The 20,057-nt window shown below is 29.8% G+C and overlaps 1 protein-coding gene across 1 annotated transcript in view; it reads right to left on the bottom strand.

The window, feature by feature from the left end:
* The window catches only part of LOC142317505 (uncharacterized), a 290,424-nt gene that overhangs the window by 8,039 nt on the left and 262,328 nt on the right, over positions 1-20,057 (bottom strand). The window lies entirely within an intron of this gene.

Raw genomic sequence — 20,057 nt, 5'->3', positions numbered from 1 at the left:
AACTGGATGCGTTAAAATAAATACATCATACATCATACATCAATATCATACTAATCACTTCATAATAATATCACAAATCAAATAATCATAAATCACATAGAATCACTAACATTTAGTACGTGGAGGCGTTTAAGCTTCCAACGTCCCCACCGTTGTCCAAGAGGTTAATGGTTAAGTGGTTTATGTGGTTTTTAGGGTTATTTCAAACCTAGATCTAAATCGTTTTATCTCTTCCCAGACGCAAACTGAACCCAAATATTCATCGATCTCAATATGTTTCGTGAATCACGGCGTCTCTAGGATACACCTCACCAATTTGTTATGGAACGCTGTAATACCTCGATGGTTGCTCTTGCTTAATGTTCCCCATAGTTCAATACCATATGTCCACATCGGTTTCAGGAGTGCTGAGTATAATAATAATCTGTTGGGTAAAGATAACAATAAAAAGTGTATTTTTTTATACTTACCGTTTAATTGATTCCTATTTTGCCGAACATGAACCTTCTATACCAGGCGACAAATTAAAGCCTACGTATGTTACGCTGTTGGTATGTGGGCTCAAAACGCCATCCACCCACGGACAGCCTTCTCTCCTCATAACGAACATCACGGGATTCGACTTCGCTTTGGCTTAGGCTCCATTTTTCCAACCACCTGTTTACTTGATCCAGTTCAAATTGCAGAATAGCCTATGCCATAGTTGGGTTCACACCAAAAACCAGATTAACTGCGTCGTCAGGAAAAGAAGCAATAGTGATGTAGTTCGCAGTCGGAAAGTCCACAGTGAAAATGGAATAATAGTACAGGTCGCGTAATTGAGCCTTGGAGTACGTTTTATTTAGTGTTGAAGAACATAGACAGCTCTTTACCATATTTTGCCTGGAAAAATTGTCCGTCCAGATAGAAACCATAACTAGTTAATATGATTGAGGGAGACACATTTTTAATCATGTAGTAGGCCAGGCAGCCATACTGTGTCAAAGGGCAGCTGGATATTCAAAAATGTAACTGAACAGTACTTCTCCTCAGGGCACTTACTTATGATGTTAACAAGTCTATGCGTCTACACAGCGGTGGAGTGGTCACAACGAAAGCCAAATTGATGATCGGAAATGACATGACCTTCTTCTAGAATAGGCAATAATTTCTGAAGAAACAGTCTTTCAAATATCTTCTACACACGGGTAACAGACTTACTCGTCTTTACGATGATACGTCATGTACCGGATTGCCCGACTTTGGAACTACAACCATTTGGAGACCTTTCATTCCATCGGAAAGTATGTCACTACCATACCATTAAACTACTATACCATTAAATAGCTGCGTTACGTGGCGGACGCCTTTGAGAGGAAGCATGAGCAATTTCTTGATGGTGATCTAGATCAAACCCTGGGGCAACCTTACCATTTCCCTCCCTCCTGATTACTTGCAGTACTTGTTTTGCGGAAAAATACCGAACTGGAAGACTCATAGGCAGCGGGCTGTCTAAGAACTCAAGGATTTCATCCTCTCCATTACCTTGTATGTCCAGCGATTGAAAACGTTTGCCCAGATAAGCAGAAAATCGGTTACTTTTTCTCCGTCACTCCAAGCTCACAATTCATCCGAAATTTTCAAAGAAGGAAACATGGGTGGAAGCGCAGTAAGTTCTCGGCCCTCCATACATAATCGAGTTTACGTGAAGGGGAAAAACCCTCAAGATAGTTTTTGAATGTCTTCTTTTCAATAGATCTCCAGACACGTTTAAGTTTGCATGTTGTCCTGTTTAGAGGTCCTGTCCTCTGGAGAGAGGTCTCCTGAGATATTGCCACCTCCTTCTGAGCCTCCTCTAGTAGTGATAGTCCATCACATCCCTTGTGTAACTTGTGTCCCCCGGTTCCTGTGCTTAGTATTGGGTGTCGAGGGCCAAGCAGCCTATTGCAAGATCGCGGTAAGAATCTGTGTCGTTACATCGATATCGTCAGGCATAATTAGTTCGCTCTCAATCTAACCTCTTTACGCGACCCAATCTCTCATGTTATTATGGAGCATACGGAAGTTCTTCCTCGTTACCAGCCCTGTACTAACAGAGAGCAGAACAGTAGAATGATCTGATGCTGAGTGGTAATTATATCCAATCTCACTGTAGAACGATGATACACCCGAACTGACAAAGAAGTCCTATAAATCCGTAATCGAATCATAGGATTCGATAGCCAGTAGGTAGGCTGCATTCCAGAGATTGCCCTTAGATGCTTGTTAACAATGTTCTTTACAACATTGCCTTTTTTAAAAACCAGCTGAGAGCCTCACAAAAGGTGTTTCGCATTCCAGTGAGCACCCGCTATAAAAACCGCGAACCTAGTGTCGAAAAGAACTCGGAGTAGGAATCATCCGATATCCAATATCGGGGCGAGGAGGACAGTAAACTACGGACAACCTGATCGGTTCAAGTCAATCCTGAATCCGAACCCAGCTTGCATGGATGCGATCTGTCCTGTACACCGGTAATAATTGATACCGCAACGCATTTCTGATAACCAATGTTGCATCTTCATGCGCCCTGCCATCAGGATGAGTGTATGGCAGAATCTACGGAGTCGAAAAATGTACGATTGATGAAGTGGGTTTCCGATAGTAGGACAACATCCAACGATTTGGCAATTACAAAGCCTCCTACAAATAATTATTTTTTCAAATAACTTTCATGACCGTCTTTTTAGTTGCTATTGTACTGATATTTTTGTCATTTAAATATTTGATTAATTATTGCTTAATAATTTATTGCTGTAACGAATAAACTCAATTAATTTTGTTTGAGTGCTTTGATAATAAAGGTTTTAAAATTTCCCTAGATTGAGGAAAATAAAAAATGTCTGGAAAAATTCCTTATTCAAATATTAGATCAGTTGCTTTTTTTAGCTGAGGAGAAGCACCCTCTAACCGCAACTGATGTAATCTATACCGTGAAAAACTTTTAACTGAATAAAATATTTATCTATTTAAATAGTTTTGAACCATTTTCCTTTGTATCGTAGAATTTCTGTAATAAGAAGTAATATCTGTGGATGCTAACTCGTTATGAAGTCGGTCGGTTAGCCAAATGCAAAACAATTCGATGAAACTTATAATATTTTAACCGCCAAAGTTAAAGAAGATAGTCAAGTTTATGATAAATCATATTAAAGCGAGTTTTATTAAATGTTTTATCTCATTTCACAGTGTTAAAATAGAATAATTAGCTTCAAAGACTACACAAATCAGTGGGAAGTATACATAAAATTGAGAATGGGGAACTATGGTAATTACAGTTATGTTGAAATTTTGGAGTATGTATGGTTTACTTGATGCACAATTTGTTATAATTATAAAGGAAACACGTGCAATCATTTTTTATTTGTTTTGTTTTTGACGGAATAAAGTGCTAAATTAATAAAATAAGTCAGTCATGTTAGGCAGGAATTTTGTTTGCCGTTCTTGAGATTTTGTTAATTTTTGCTAATAGTTTCCTCTAAGTGAAGTTATAAATCAATCTAAATCATAGTAGAAAAAAAGAGAATTTTCTCTCTGTTTTACAGCTATACTAAACGTGCTATATTTTGAAGATGTGAAATAATTTTATATAATTCCAAATCATGTTTTTAAGTCCGTAGAGTTTGTGTCTTAAGATAAGTTGTGTCAAATTTCAAAGAAACTGGAATTATTAAGATCACACGCATGATGTAAATTCCTAACCCTGTAATATACATATATATATACTTTTTCAAACATACTTACCTAAAAATTATACAAAAAAAATTAGATTAATAATAATTTCACAATTTTATTAAGGATCAATGTAGCGCCAATACTAAACTATCCAATTTAGAAGTACCTGCTGTATTAGTTAATCATTACAACATTAATATTATTGATACATTACATCGTATCATGTCTTTTAATGAAAAAGGTTTTAATTTTTTTTTTAATTGTAAATTATAATATTCTTCTAAAGTGAGGGGTAAAATTTATTGAAAAATATTTTCAACGTTCTTTTGATTTCACTTCATGTTACAAAAGAAAAAATAGGAGGAACAAATCTCTTTATAAAAAGGATACAAGTTTATTTTTTAGCTTTTTTAGCTTAAGGTAATATTGATACCTTAAGCTATTCACACTACCTTAGAATAAAAAAAAGTTATTTATATAAAATAACTTTGGTAGCCTTTTTATAAAGAGAATTGGTCTCCTCTATTTTTAATTTTGTAACATGAAGTAAAATGCACGTTAAATGTGAAAGTGGCTGCATCGACAAAATACCATTTTGACATTATGTAGGCAACTAGTTATAAAAATATTATCCAGTCAAAAAATTCCAATTTTGAAAAGAAATAAATCTGAAGATTTTGTTTCCCTATTGTTATTTGCAAATTCGTAACTCTTACAAAATGTGATTCTGTAATTGTAATTAACTGTATTTGTAATGAGAAATTGTAATTAAAGTTTTTGTAATTAAAAGGTTATTTTTTACATTTAAAACAACATCGGTATTTAGTTCAAGAAATAAGTTAAAAAATTTAACTGATTTCAATAATAAATGCGCGAGAAATTACGAGTTATGAGTTTGGAAGAGATCAGTAATTCATAGTTAAGGTAGCGAAATTAACCATCGCGAGATATTACGTTTTTGAAGAAAGAATTTAACGAATTGCTCTTTTAGTTATCTAACTTATTCTAGTCGATAGCTAATAGTTATTCAAATTAAAAAGAAATTTTTAATTTAAACTTACTACTTGCAAATACTTGATAAAAATTAATAAACTGAAATTTTATAATTTATTACATTGTGAAAGCTATTTTAGTTAAGCTAAAATATTCACTACGTTTGGAAAAGCATGGCACAAATATTAAATAAATGAAGTTAAACTAATAGAAGAATCTGAAAGAATAATAACGTCTGCATTATGTTATTAGGTACACTGAAAAAAAAAGCAAGTCTATTGAATAAAAAGAAACGAAAAAACAAAAAAAAAACCGTATAAAATGTGATGAGATTTTTCTAGTTCATGAGCTAGTGAGATATTAAATATTTGAAAACGTATTTATACACGCACATGCGCACACGTAGGCTTGTATAAGCAAGCTACTAACGCATAGCTGTATGAACGCATAGCTGTATGATATATATATATTAAAAATTATATTGGGTACAAACTCCAACACATTTTTTTTTTTACAATGTATTTATACGAAAATAAAACTGAAAGAAGAAAATAGACGAAAAATAAAACTGATTATATATGAAGAAAAATAATAAGGCAAGGAAGAAATCCAAATTAAAACTGTTTCCATTATAATAAGACGATGAAGCCAGCGTTGGAAATGGGAATGAAGTAAGTTACAAAGAATAACGGAATTGAGTAAACCACCCCTTCATATGATTCTCTTTCTCTATAACCCCTTCCTAGATCTTTCCAGAGCTTATCGCAGAGCTCCACTCGACCCGCTGCTATACATGCAGCATTAGCAATAATGACTTTTCTTTTATAATATTATATTAATAATAGACGAATCTATTAATCTTCTCAAACTATTATTGCCTAATTTAAAAAATTACTGAAATGAAAAAAAATTTAAGGTAAAAAATGGAGAGGGTCCATTGCGTCATATATTCACTACATTTTTATTTGATTTTTGTTTCTGAATTAGTTCTAGATAGATACATTAGAGGGATTAATATCGTTCGAAAGTTAGAAATTCAACAATTTTCTGTAAATTTAAATGCTACAAATATAGAACTAAATGTTTGTAGCATATAGATTACTAATTAGAAACTTCAAATAATCTATTGTGTACCTATATAATTTCCTATAGTGACACTGGTTTGATCAGTGCAACGGGTGTATCACGGGGGCTAGTTCAGTCCAGTAAGTCAACTAAGCAGTCGGGTAGTTTACTTTTCTTCTCACAAATTTTATCTTAAAAAAACATTTACTCCGGTATAACAATTTGTACAATCATAAAAACAAGAAGCATGTAGTAAGAGCACCGAAATTAAAATGAAAATTTTTAATAATTTTTTAAATGGTTCCTTAGTTTCTCTCATCGCGGTTTTGTAACATTTATTAAGCAAAATAATAACTATTAAAAAATTTATATCGCGTAATATTAGTCTGCTGTAATTAGTAACCAATCTCTTACTAGTCTGCTGTAACTAACCAATCTCTTCATAGTAAGCTGCTAACTAAATCTACATAAGAATTATATTTAGGCACCGACAAAAAATATTTGTTGTTTTTGTTGGAAGAAGATTTTGAGTCGCACTAGATAAGTTTCATTATCTATAACATGCTGTTTATTGGGGTGGATTTCATCATCTTTTTTTTTTTTCATCACAGGGATTTCATCACCTAATGGAAATCATTTATTACGGAGATCAGAAAACTGGTGGCAGGAAATTTTGCTTAAAAATTATTTCATTGAACAGATGTGCAACCACCTATGGGACTTTACTGTCAACAAAATGTTTTCACTATAAAAGAAATCATATTAAAGCCTCCTTTATCTGCAATTTTAGTTAATATATTAATAACTAGGAAATTTAACGCAACTGGGCATTAATGATAGATGAGTAGGCTATATAAAAAAAAATTATAACAGTTTTTTCGGGAAGATGAACATATGTTCATTACATCGGTCGCCCATTATAATAAAATAAGCAATTCATTCACAAAGGGAAAAGCAGATTATGACGTGATTAAGAGTTGGCTAAATTTATCTACATCTTTTTTAATCATAAAATAAGATTTTTTAATTGTAATGTCATCATTACACCCCTTCCAATACTATTAGCAGTATTGTCTAGAATCGCTTCTCGGCCTCTTGGCTAAGTTAAAGTGTAGTGTTGTCTTGAAAAAGTTTAATCTTTGCGCTCTTTACGCAGTAAAAATAACTAATTTTCTTATCATTCCTAAGACTCTTTTTGAAATATTTTTGCGAAAAATTCATATCCACCGCTCATTGATTTTATTTGAAGATTATATAGGTTATTTGAATTATTTAGTTTACGATTCTAATAAAATCAAATTTTAGCAAAAAATCTTTCGTACTTCAATATTTTCCCTAGATAAAAAAAGTCCTAAACATTTAAAAAGTTTAAAAAATTTTTCCAATTATATATTCCTTAAGAATAAACAAGTAACAGCTATATTAATACACGAAGTACATATAATTTTCTTTTTAATTGACAGGTTATTTATTATTTCGAAGTTGTTTATAGATAGATTTATAAAACGTTTTCAAAAGCCATGATAAGTTTGTTTATTTTACACCAGTAAAATATAATTTAGAAAAGATGAGCAGTTATAAACATTTAAAATTGATTATTTTAAGAATATAGTTTAATTTTGTAAATCTTTTTCTAAAATTCAGAACCTTTGAGAACAACAGAACTGAATGCTTATACAAAGGTATCAAAGAGGTGGTTAATGCAGCCGTTTGTTTAAACACTTACTATTTATTTAGATGATATATTTCAAACTGAAAATTGTGCACGATCAGAACTTTTTGCAGACGTATAGCTTTAATATTGTGAATTTTTATTTGTGAGTAAATTAGAACGAACTGTAAACCATTTTCCAGTTTGAAATCGCTTTTTCCGTTCTCAGACCGACAGTTACGGAAAAATTGACTTTAATTGACTCCTAAAGATCGTAATACAGTAGTTAAAATCAAAATATACCTTCATCTGTAATTAAACCTTGGAACTGTTGGTAGTCAAAGAAAAGATGATCGATTACTGTGCTAGACACTCATTGCTGATATTTTGGGAAAAAAATCATTATATTTATATTTACATTTCTTTATTAAATAATAAATTGTCTGTTTACCTGTTTATAATTTAACCAATCTGTATTTATCTACATTAATATGTTTATCCATTATCTTAACCAGTGACTAATTTCCCTTTACGAATTAATAAAATTATGTATGTATTTCTTCTCATTTTTAAAAAAATTAAACTCAAATCGTTAATAAATTCAAATATCATCCTTAAATAATATATAAAAAAAAATTCCTAGGCTAGAGTTTGTGTGTTTTATATCATCGGCAACTCAAAGTACCGGTCTCAGTGGCGCGAGTGGTAGCGTCTCGGCAATTCACCTGGAGGTCCAGGTTCGAATTCCGTTCAGGCATGGCATTTTCACACGCTACAATAATTGTCATTCATCTCACCCTTAGATGCAATACCTAACGGTGGTCTCGAAGGTAAAAAAAAAAAAAAAATAAAACCAAGGTGACAAATAACAGTTGTAAAACCAAAGTAAAAGTAATTTTCTTGAAATATCATAAATATATTTAAAAAAATAATAAATGAGTAAATTAAATTAGAGATAATTAATAAAGTAGGAAATTAGAAGTTGATATGAAGATGTAATTAGATCAATTTAAACTGAATCAATGAAAATTCTTAAAATGTATAATTGAAAATTATATACATACTACTCTTAAAAAATACGTATGGGAACATCCAATGTAATTATTTGGCGATGAATTACACTCTCTAATGTATTCCAAATTATTCATTTCATCGGATAACGTGGTATGTAATATTTTAATATCATACATGGCTATTTTCACCGTTTTAAACTTCTTTCTTTAATTGTGGAATTTTATTATAGCTCTTTTTACTTATTTTAAACTATTTTTACTATTTTTGTTAACATTTTCTACAATGAGGTTATTGCTATTTAATCACAGATTGAGTTGTCAGATATTAATTATTATTGTATCAAAAACTTGTTTTAAAAACATTTTTTTACTTTGTATTATCATCAGTTATTTATATTTATATTTACAAAGAGGTATAAATGAAAAAATTTCTATTTTTATTGTTTTTTTTTTTTTTTTAATTAAACTTTTTTCTAAATTATCTTAATTTATTATTTAGTAGCAGTTTATATAAAAATCTCAAAAATTATTAATAGCTTATTAGCAATAAAATGATTTTCAAAAGAACACATCTACTAGTGTATACTTGAAATTAATGACGTGACATTTAGTAATATATACAACGATATGTGTGTGTATATGTAACGATATATGACAACATCACAATACATGAAGATATAATATTCATGTCTAAGTACAAGGAGATCTAATTACACAATGTAATACTAGATGTACACTAGTGTAGTCTAGTGCGCGCTAGATTTGATTTAACTGCAGAATAACGTATGAATAATTGGATTAACATAAATTAAAATAAATAACTTACAAATTATTGATCTTAGGAATAGGTAATAGGTGTCTGAATAGGTAGCTATCAAATAGTGGATGATAAAATAATTATTGTTTCATACAGTTAGTAAAATAAATGACTGATATATTTTGCCCAAATTATTGAAAATGAAAATAAAAAAATCAACGTAAAGGTTATTGTAAGAGCACGAGTGCGTGCGAGCGAGCGCGCGCGCGCGAATTAAATTAAATTAAAACTCTATTTAGTTTATTTTAGGAGTTTGGTTGGTGATTCTCTTTCAACCTTATTTCCATAAAAATACAGTAGGCTATTTCAGTTATAAAATAAAGATAAATGTTAGTAATTTCAATAATAAGAATAAAATACAAAATCTACAAAAAATAAAAATGATAAACCAAGTCGATAGATGGGTGGAATATATTGAAGATTTATACGGAGGAAATGAATTAGAAAATGGTGTTATAGAGGAAGAAGAGGAAGTTGAGGAGGATGAAATGGGAGAAACAATACTGAGATCTGAATTTAAGAGAGCATTAAAAGATTTAAATGGCAGAAAGGCTCCTGAAATAGACGGAATACCTATAGAATTACTGCTCAGTGTAGGTGAGGAAGCGATTGATAGATTATAAAAGCTGGTGTGTAATATTTATGAAAAAGGGGAAGTTCCGTCAGACTTCAAAAAAAGTGTTATAGTCATGACACCAAAGAAAGCAGGGGCAGATAAATGTGAAGAATACAGAACAATTAGTTTAACTAGTCATGCATCAAAAATCTTAACTAGAATTCTATACAGAAGAATTGAGAGGAGAGTGGAAGAAGTGTTAGGAGAAGACCAATTTGGTTTCAGGAAAAGTATAGGGACAAGGGAAGCAATTTTAGGCCTCAGATTAATAGTAGAGGAATGATTAAAGAAAAACAAACCAACATACTTGGCGTTTGTAGATCTAGAAAAGGCATTCGATAACGTAGACTGGAATAAAATGTTCAGCATTTAAAAAAAAAATTAGGGTTCAAATACAGAGATAGAAGAACAATTGCTAACATGTACAGGAACCAAACAGCAACAGTAATAGTCGAAGAACATAAGAAAGAAGCCGTAATAAGAAAGGGAGTCCGACAAGGATGTTCCCTATCCCCGTTACTTTTTAATCTTTACATGGAACTAGCAGTTAATGATGTTAAAGAACAATTTAGATTCGGAGTAACAGTAAAAGGTGAATGATAAAGATGCTACGATTTGCTGATGATATAGTAATTCTAGCCGAGAGTAAAAAGGATTTAGAAGAAACAATGAATGGCATAAATGAAGTCTTACGCAAGAACTATCGCATGAAAATAAACAAGAACAAAACAAAAGTAATGAAATGTAGTAGAAATAACAAAGATGGACCGCTGAATGTGAAAATAGGAGGAAAAAGATTATGGAGGTAGAAGAATTTTGTTATTTGGGAAGTAAAATTACTAAAGATGGACGAAGCAGGAGCGATATAAAATGCCGAATAGCACAAGCTAAACGAGCCTTCAGTAAGAAATATAATTTGTTTACATCAAAAATTAATTTAAATGTCAGGAAAAGATTTTTGAAAGTGTATGTTTGGAGTGTCGCTTTATATGGAAGTGAAGCCTGGACAATCGGAGTATCTGAGAAGAAAAGATTAGAAGCTTTTGAAATGTAGTGCTATAGGAGAATGTTAAAAATCAGATGGGTGAATAAAGTGACAAATGAAGAGGTATTACTGAAATGAAACGACTAGCACTAGATAGGGAATCTTGGAGAGCTACATCAAACCAGTCAAATGACTGAAGACAAAAAAAACAAAATTAAAGAAAATTTTTATTACAACTTCAATATTTTTATTACTGATCATTAAGTACATTTATGTAACAATATCGATAAGTAATTATTAGACTAGGTAAAAAAGTGAACCAAATAATGAAAACATCAAAAGTTAAAAAACCTCAATTAAACATCAAAAGTAAATAAATTATAAAACAAAATAATGATGTAAATACTCGTAAAAAAGGGGGGAAACAATCCTTTAAATATGTCCGTGCAACAAAATCAATATTTTGTTTGGCCGGTGAGTTTCTTTCTTATAATTATAAAAATGTTTAATCTTTTAAAGAATATGATTAAAATTTTAACAGGTCGCATAAAAATCGATAATTGTAAAAAGAGCTGTTATGATTCATTTATCAAGTAATCTGTTTAGAAAGGTTCTTCTAGTTCTGGTTCTATACCGGCTTACTGAAAGTCTATTAAACGGGTTAATAGATTGGTAATGAGACCGTTTTGCAATGCATTTATTCACTGCTTAAGAATGCAATCGGTGAATCTTCGGCTCAACTGATCTGAAGTAACTCTTCTAAACGACGTAATAAACAATCAAAATATCTAGTTTTATTGAAGTTAAATTTAAAAATGCAATATTTAAAAAAAAATTAACGATTACGAGCAATAAATATAACACTCAAACACCCAAATAAATAACTTTAAATTAAAAAAAAAATTAGCTAAATAAATGGACTTAATGATCAGTAATAAAAATATTGAAGTTGTAATAAAAAATTGTCTTTAATCTTGGTTATTTTTTTGTTCTTCAGTCATTTGACTGGTTTGATGCAGCTCTCCAAGATTCCCTATCTAGTGCTAGTCGTTTCATTTCAGTAATACCTCTTCATTTGTCACTTTATCCACCCATCTGATTTTTAACATTCTCCTATAGCACCACATTTCTAAAGCTTCTAATCTTTTCTTCCCAGGTACTCCCACTGTCCAAGTTTCACTTCCATATAAAGCGACACTCCAAACATACACTTTCAAAAATCTTTTCCTGTCATTTAAATTAATTTTTGATGTAAACACATTATATTTCTATTTTACTCTTTTCTTTTACTATTTCTATTTTACTCTTTTAAATTAGTATAATGAAAAATTACTAAAATACTATTCCGCGGGTAATATATCTGTGTATCTGCATATATATGTTCCTCAAGACAAAATATGCTACTTTAAGAACCATAATTTTAATGCTCATTATTACAATTAATAAAATAAACAAAACGTAAAATGTTATTGTACAATAACCTTTTACGTTCAATAACATTAAATAAATGCATTAAGTAAATTTAATGCTCAAAGTGAATAAAGTAATCCATTCATAAATATATATTTTTTAAATAGGAGGGCAGGAGGCATCCACGCAAACTCAGTATAATACCTATCTGTATGTTTCTGTAATCTTTAATTACTACTTTAGTTGTGATGAATCTATCCAAAACAATTTACTGCTTGTTTAGAGATTAAGAAGCCACCTGAGAACAGGAGTAGGATTTCTAAAGGATCAGTTTGGTCCTTCGTTATTAGATTAACGAAAAATAAAAATAAATTTTATCAAGCAGGTAATATTTTCCAATGATAAAACAGAAGGTTAAATAAAATCTTTGGTTTATAATTTTCCTAAAGTTTTAAATCATTATATATTTTAATAAATCTTTGTACTCTAAAAATTGTAAATTGTAGGCCTTCTGAAAATGAATAAAAAATATAATCCGGCATAAAATTAAATTGTTAGTAACCAAGTTACTCAGCTAACTGGTTACTTATTTGAAAATGCTATCAGCAGGATGTAAAATAATATTTCTAATCGTTAAAAAAATTCAGTTCATAAAAGCTAACCCACCAGGTTGATCTAGTTGTGAATTTGTCATCACAGATCAACTGATTTTGAAGTCGAGATTTCTAAGGTTCAAATCCTAGTAAAGGCAGTTACTTTTATACGAATTTTAATACTAGATCGTGTATACCGGTGTTTTTTGGTGGTTGGGTTTCAATTAACCACACATCTCAGGAGTGGTCAGCCTGAGGACTTTTTTACATTCATACATATCATCCTCTTTCATCCACTGAAGTAATTACCTTACGATGATTCCGGAGGGTAAACAGGAAAAAGAGAGAGTTCATAAAAGCTATGATAAATATAATTTTTTTGGGGTTTACAGCTTCTTTTTTAAAAATAAAAATCGTTTTAAATTTTTTTTTCGTATATTAATCCGTTGATTTTTATCTAATATGTTTTCCTCTTTTTTGTTGTAAAAATATACATATCAGTTGGGTTGGCCTTTATAATATTACTGAAAATGTTATTGTTAAGTATCATTAAGGAGAGATTTATTTATTTATTATGTTATACTATACTTCTTATTAATCCTTCCTACGGTGCGAAAAATAGTCACAGGTGTCACGCTACTTGTGGTAGCGCTGTTGTTGAAATGAGGCATGTTTAAGAACGGTGATGTAGGAGAGCTAAGAGGGAATGTTGCTGTCGGGAGTGAAGCCAAACTGAACAAAATTGTGATTGATAGTTTTGAAACAGGTGGTGTCAAAGACGAGATCATATTTTATAAGTTAAATTTAACGAATTTGTGACATCCAAGATTATTTTTATCTGTTCGGATTCCTTTAAAATATTTTACGATGCGTTAAAAACAATATCCTTTAAAAAAAAAATAATGAAATTTTCTATTTGAGAATCCTACTAATTGGATGATGCATAATTATTACCACTACCGATAGACTTACAGTAGTATTGTCTTCTGCTCAATATTATATTAAATACATTTTATTTATTAATTTTATTTTACATTATTTGTGCAATCAAGGTACACAAACCTGTTGTTTTCTTAATACAAGAAACATGATCAATTGTTACGTAATATGGCTAAAAATGTGTTTGGGGGGGGGAATGTCACAAGTAACAATGTTTTATGTCTTCGATTTTATCTAATGACAATCGCGGTTTGCTACTGCTGGTAAGTTCAGAATTAGTATTATTATACTGAACTAAATCAGTGCAATTCTTTACAGTTCTATATATAGTAAAGTAATTTAAGGGATTTCATTGACTACATTTGATTGAGAATCGTATTCTATTAAAGCCTTTCTGCTAAAATACATAACTTATAATATTATTAGTGTTATCATTATTATTATTTACAGATATAATTTTGTATCTCAGGATAGAATTATTGATTTTTATATGTATTTGTTTTGTAATTAAAAAAAAAAAAAAATATATATATAGCTTTTAGAAAATTAAAAACTACTCCAGCACGTTTTTGCTTTGAATCTGTGTCTTCAGGTTTTGTGAGTTTTAAGATGCTTTTTTGAGAGCTCATTTAATTTATGGTTGTTCAGTTTTACTGATTGTAAAAGTAATGTGGTGGAATTTTAATCGGCTTGATTCTTGAAAAACTTAATTTATTTTTATAATGTGTCAATACATACTATTTATTAATGTAACTATTTAATAATGCAATATATTTAAATAGTATTAGTCTGTACTAAATTTGATATTATATTTTTAGTACATAATAATGTCTTTGATAGCTTTACACAGAGAAATTAAATAAAATGTTTGCATTAATTAATCGAAATTTTTTGGTTTACTGCAGATGTGTAAGAACATAAATTTGATTGTTTTTAAAAGCAACATCTAAAAAAAACCTGAGTTGTTCCTGTTGTAAATAAATGCTTCTGTACAGTGCAGCTTTTCTAAACATTTTACGTCATTGTCAAAGTTAATAAATGCAATATAGATTTATATCATAGTATTAAATTAAAAAATTTAGAAAGTCAAAACACATTTTAAACACAATGGGTCATCTTGTACTTTTAAAATCTAATATAATAAACTCTACACTACTCATAAGTAAGCGTTATTAGCTCTCCCGCTATTACAGCTGAAACACGGCCTGTTGTGCACTCGATGACGTAATAGATATCTTATTCTAATTGTGTACATACCACTGGATTCATAATTTGTAGACAGTTTGCTGAAAAAAACTGTCTGCGGACAGAATAGATAAGACAATTTTAAGCTACCTTATCATTAATTATTCCTTTTTTTATGAGACTAATTTTGCAAACGCGTAAGGGTTAGTGCGTGTATGGCTTTAGTAGCTTACTAAAAACGTTTTTTAATACTACTCTTTTTGAACAAATTTTATTCCATTAGAACACTTTTTTAACCGACAGAAAAGTGTTGGTAAAACAGAAACTGAAGAAAAATAGCGACGAGAATTAATGGAACAGATGTTGCACGCATTTATCACGTAGGAGTTTCTTTAAACACTGCAAAAGCGATTGTTCATTGTCAATTATTCAACCGACTACGTAAAACAGCTAAACTGTAACAATTTTTATCCAGCTTGTACTTTCAGTTAGTTTTCTATTTGTAATTGTTTTGTGTTATAAATATATTTCAGTGATAAATGTTATAACCTATTCAACGTTAGTATATTATGAAGTTTAAATGTACTTCTTCGATATATTTATTTCACCGTACGCGTACGAATGTTACTGTATTTATTAAAAGCTACGTGTTTTATTATTTAACACGAATTTGCAGAACAGTAAAATAATCGATTGTCACTTAATCACAATATGGATAAATATAATTGTTAGTGATAATGTATTTTTGTACACACTAACTCGACACATTCGTATACAAGCTTCCAAAATCATTAAAAACACGGATGATTCCTCATATTTTTACAAAAAATTACGTTGCATTTCCATAAATTGTGTTTGACTCGAGTCGCATTAAAGAAAAGTAATTGGTCATCTTTTAAAAATAATCTTATCTATTATCATTATTGAACCAATCATAATATAGTAGTATTATTCATTTAAATCCACATAAAACATAAAATCATATATATTTAAATCATCTTATTTAAAAAAAAAATTAAATATAATATATTATTTAATTTTTTTTTCAATAAGATCATTTAAAAGCTGCGATGAAGTTTTTGAAATTGAAAGAGTGAAATTTTTTTGTTTTTTTTTAGAATGACGAGATGTTTACTGGGATATTTTGTCTGTTAATTACTTTAACTACTTTTACTTTCTTCTTGTAAAGGAAAAAAAGTAGATTATATTTAAGTACAAAATTTACAATTTTTACACCGAATAATTTTTTCCTGAAGTGCAAAACACGTTAATTGAGAATTAAAATTTAAAGTTCCTCATTAATAATAAAATTTAAAGAACATGAAATGAAACTTCGGTCAAAACTTTACCTTATATCGTCTGAAATCGAGATCAGCGTAAGCCATTTGAATTATTTTTGTACAAATGAATGTGTTTTATATACGTGGTCTGAATAGTTCAAACATCAATTCGAGTTAATAAATTATGATTATGAATTCTTCTACTAAAAATTATCTGATAAGGTGTTCATAAAAATGACTGGATTCTTGTAGATGGTAACAGAAAATTAAAATGAAATTTTTTTTTGCAATAAAGTGTACACTAATAAAAAATTTAATTTAATTTTTTTCATAAAATTCGATTTCAGTATCGGTTTTTCGATGATGTGATCTTATTTAAACATATTTTGTAAGTTAAAAATGAACTTTTCAAAATTGATTTTATCTAAAAAAAACGCTATCAGCAAACCAACGGCTGCTAATGAGCAAATTGAAGCGCTCTTACTAATTTGAAAAAGTCACGATGGAACACCTGCACAGAAAGTAAATCATTTAATTTTTTTTATTTATTGGATATTTTTTACCGTATTTATCATGGAATTCACAAGAGATAATTTTTGTTTGTTTTGGTCGTTCAACTTTCTGTTAATTTGTTTACTGAAAAGTTCTGCAGCACAATTACTAGCAAAGCATTTTGAAGTGAAATATGCTTTGCTGAAAAAACAAAACATTAAGCTAAACCTTTTATTTTTTAATTAACTGTTAAAACTTATAAATCTTTAAGAGACGTTAAATAAAATATTACTGGATATAATTTTTAAATAGTACAATAATTATAAAGCTATAAAATATTATGATTTATTGATGTGTTTTTAAATTATCTTAAAGCGAGGCAAAAAAAAAACAACATTGCACTTTTTACTATTAACCTTGATTTTGAGTGTTATTATTAATAAAAAATGCGTTGCTGACAACAAATCATAAAAAAAAATATATATATAGAAAAAGTAAGACACTGATGCAAACATGTAGATCAAAACAGAATATAACAAAACATACTAGTATTAAAGATAAGTATTTAATTGCTACATTCATAAAATTATTGACACGCACATATATTAGAAAAAAATAAATGAAGTACATTTATTTCTGTTATGAAACAAAGATAAAAACACACAAAAAAATGTTTTATAAAAGAAACTAAGACTAAGAGACTAACAATAATTAAAGTAAAAATAGAATAATTTACGACGAACATTAACATTAAATAGATGCAGTAACGTATATACGTTCAATAAGTCATTCATAATTACGAAGCACAGCGAGCAAAATACTACTACTATGTCAATAAGATAAAATAAGTTTGTTCGTTTTAATAAGTAGAACAACAAAGTTTATTTATCACTCGATAACCGTTTATCGTGAACGGCTAGCTTTTCGTGGTACTCCTATAAACAAATTACTTCATATGTTAGTCCAGTCCGAAAAGAAAGTTAATTATGAGTTAGATCAAATCAATTTTTTAAAACGTTACTTGCTGATCTTAGCTCTTTATTAGGAAGCTCCCGGAGTTTGAATCTCTGACATGCACGGAATTTTTCAAGTAAAATTTACATTCTACATTCCTACAAGCTTCAAGAGTATGTAGTGAATGGTGAATTAGTTGAAATAATTCTCTTTGTAAAATATGTATCCGAACTTCTAAATAAATACATATTGTTTCATTGCTGAAAAAAAAATTCTTCTAATTCAGAATTTTTATGAAAAACAAATTACTTGACGGTACAGATTAAGACAAACACATTCATGCGTTTACAATTGAAATATGAGACGAATAATTGTTCCACGTTTTATGGGTATGTAGCCAGGAACGAATGGCTAGCTTATGAAAAATAAAAAAAATATCTATTTTTAGCTGAGCTAAAATTAAACGCTGAATCTGGTGAAATTAGACTTTACCGAGGTATGAATTTCAAGCAATTAAAAGATTTTTCTGAGTGAGTCTAACAATGGTAGTAGAAAGGTAATAATCAGTAATTAAAGTGATTTAATTAAAATCTATTAAAAATAAAAATAAATTGTTCTAAATTTATTTTTATATTCATTGCAAGTTTTTCCTATTATGGCCTTGTTTCATCCCTAAATATGTGGCTAATTTTTCTGTAGCTGTCATGTTCTGTAATATACGACGAAAGAACACAGGTTTTATTATTATTATTCATAAATAATAATACTACAGTTATTAACAAGTAATAATACTTCACCATGCTTATAGGCGAAGTAGCGGTCGTATTCTGAAAAATTGATACCGTGGTTTTACGTTAAGAATATTGCAATGATTCTTGTTTCGGTGTAAATTAAAATATAGTATTTTTCTCTCACGTTTTTAATGAAAGATAAATTTCAAAAACTCTCCCTTCATAATCACGTGTGTTACATAATTTTTTTCAAAAATTAGTTTTATTGTAAAATTTTATTTGTTTATTGGCAGCTAAACACTATTACGCTCCACTTGTGCCGTCGGGTGCTGCTATCTAGGAAGGGCTAGAGCTCTCCGGCAAGCTACGATGATACGATGACCACACCATGTCCTACGTCATAATACCGCAAGGAGTGGTCATTATGATGTAGCGACCTGCGTTCATTCGGCCCCAGAATCTGACCCAGAGCGGTCGTGTTGTACATTCAGTCCGTTTGGACTGGCATACTAATGTTCGGATGAACGCTTATTTTCTTTTTATACTTACATGTTATTAAGTTATATGTTAGATGTTCAATCATATGTTATCGAAATGTCAAGCGACAAGATATTAAATAACTATTCAATAAGCAACAAGGCGTTTGTTTCAATTCATCACCAATGCATGTACAGTGCATACTCGCTCTAAAACCTACCACAAAGGTTTTATGGTCCTCCAAATCGCAACGGATCTACCAAACACAGTTATTGAACGTCGAAACTAAACATTGAATTTTCCGGTCAGTTTTTATGTTTTACAAAAATTCCTCAAAAAGTGGTACAGATACAGTTGTGGGAAGTTTTAGTTTTACTTCAGATCAGAAAACCCTATAAAGCAATGAAATATACTTCTTAATTTAATTTCAATAAGTTTCAGTATGGCTTCATTCTACTCTTGAACCAGAAATCAGGGCTAAATTTTTTGTAAGCTAAGACTTGAAATGGAAGCTTTTCCGTACTTATTTTTATATAAACTTACTTTATTTTCATTTGTAGAACGTGTATTGAATTTTTTCGTTAGAAATCTTTTACAAGCGCGCTTGCATACACGCTCACTCAAATACACACTACGTATATATATTAAACAGTTAAATGTTTTAAATTTACCAAATTTTACCTTTTCAACATGTTCCCACTTATACGGGAAAACTTTTCAAAAGTAAAGTTTTGTAAAGAAATGAAGTAAATCTGAAGTAAAGTAAAAATAAATAAACCCACCGGGTTGGTCTAGTAGTAAACTCGTCGTAGCAAATCAGTTGATTTCGAATTAGAGAGTTCCAAGGTTCAAATCCTTATAAAGGTAGTTACTTTTATACGGATTTAAATACTAGATCATGGATACCGTTGTTCTTTGGTGGTTGGGTTTCAACTAACCGAAAGTCTTGATGAGCCGTTAACGACTTTAATTATTAATGTAGCTGTGAATAAAAATATTAAAAAAAAAAAAAAAAACTTAAATTTGGATTAAGATTTTGTGTAAATTATGGAGGTAAAATACTTATTGAATTATAGTGTTATGGAAGAAAGATTATTTTATACTTAAGGTGTTAGCAGCTTACTTAAATTCAGTTTCCTAGTGCCTGATTTTGTAATTATGAT

Source organism: Lycorma delicatula, chromosome 1 (genome assembly GCF_047948215.1).
Source record: "Lycorma delicatula isolate Av1 chromosome 1, ASM4794821v1, whole genome shotgun sequence".
Taxonomy (NCBI): domain Eukaryota; kingdom Metazoa; phylum Arthropoda; class Insecta; order Hemiptera; family Fulgoridae; genus Lycorma; species Lycorma delicatula.
This window is presented reverse-complemented; position numbering and strand designations above follow the sequence as displayed.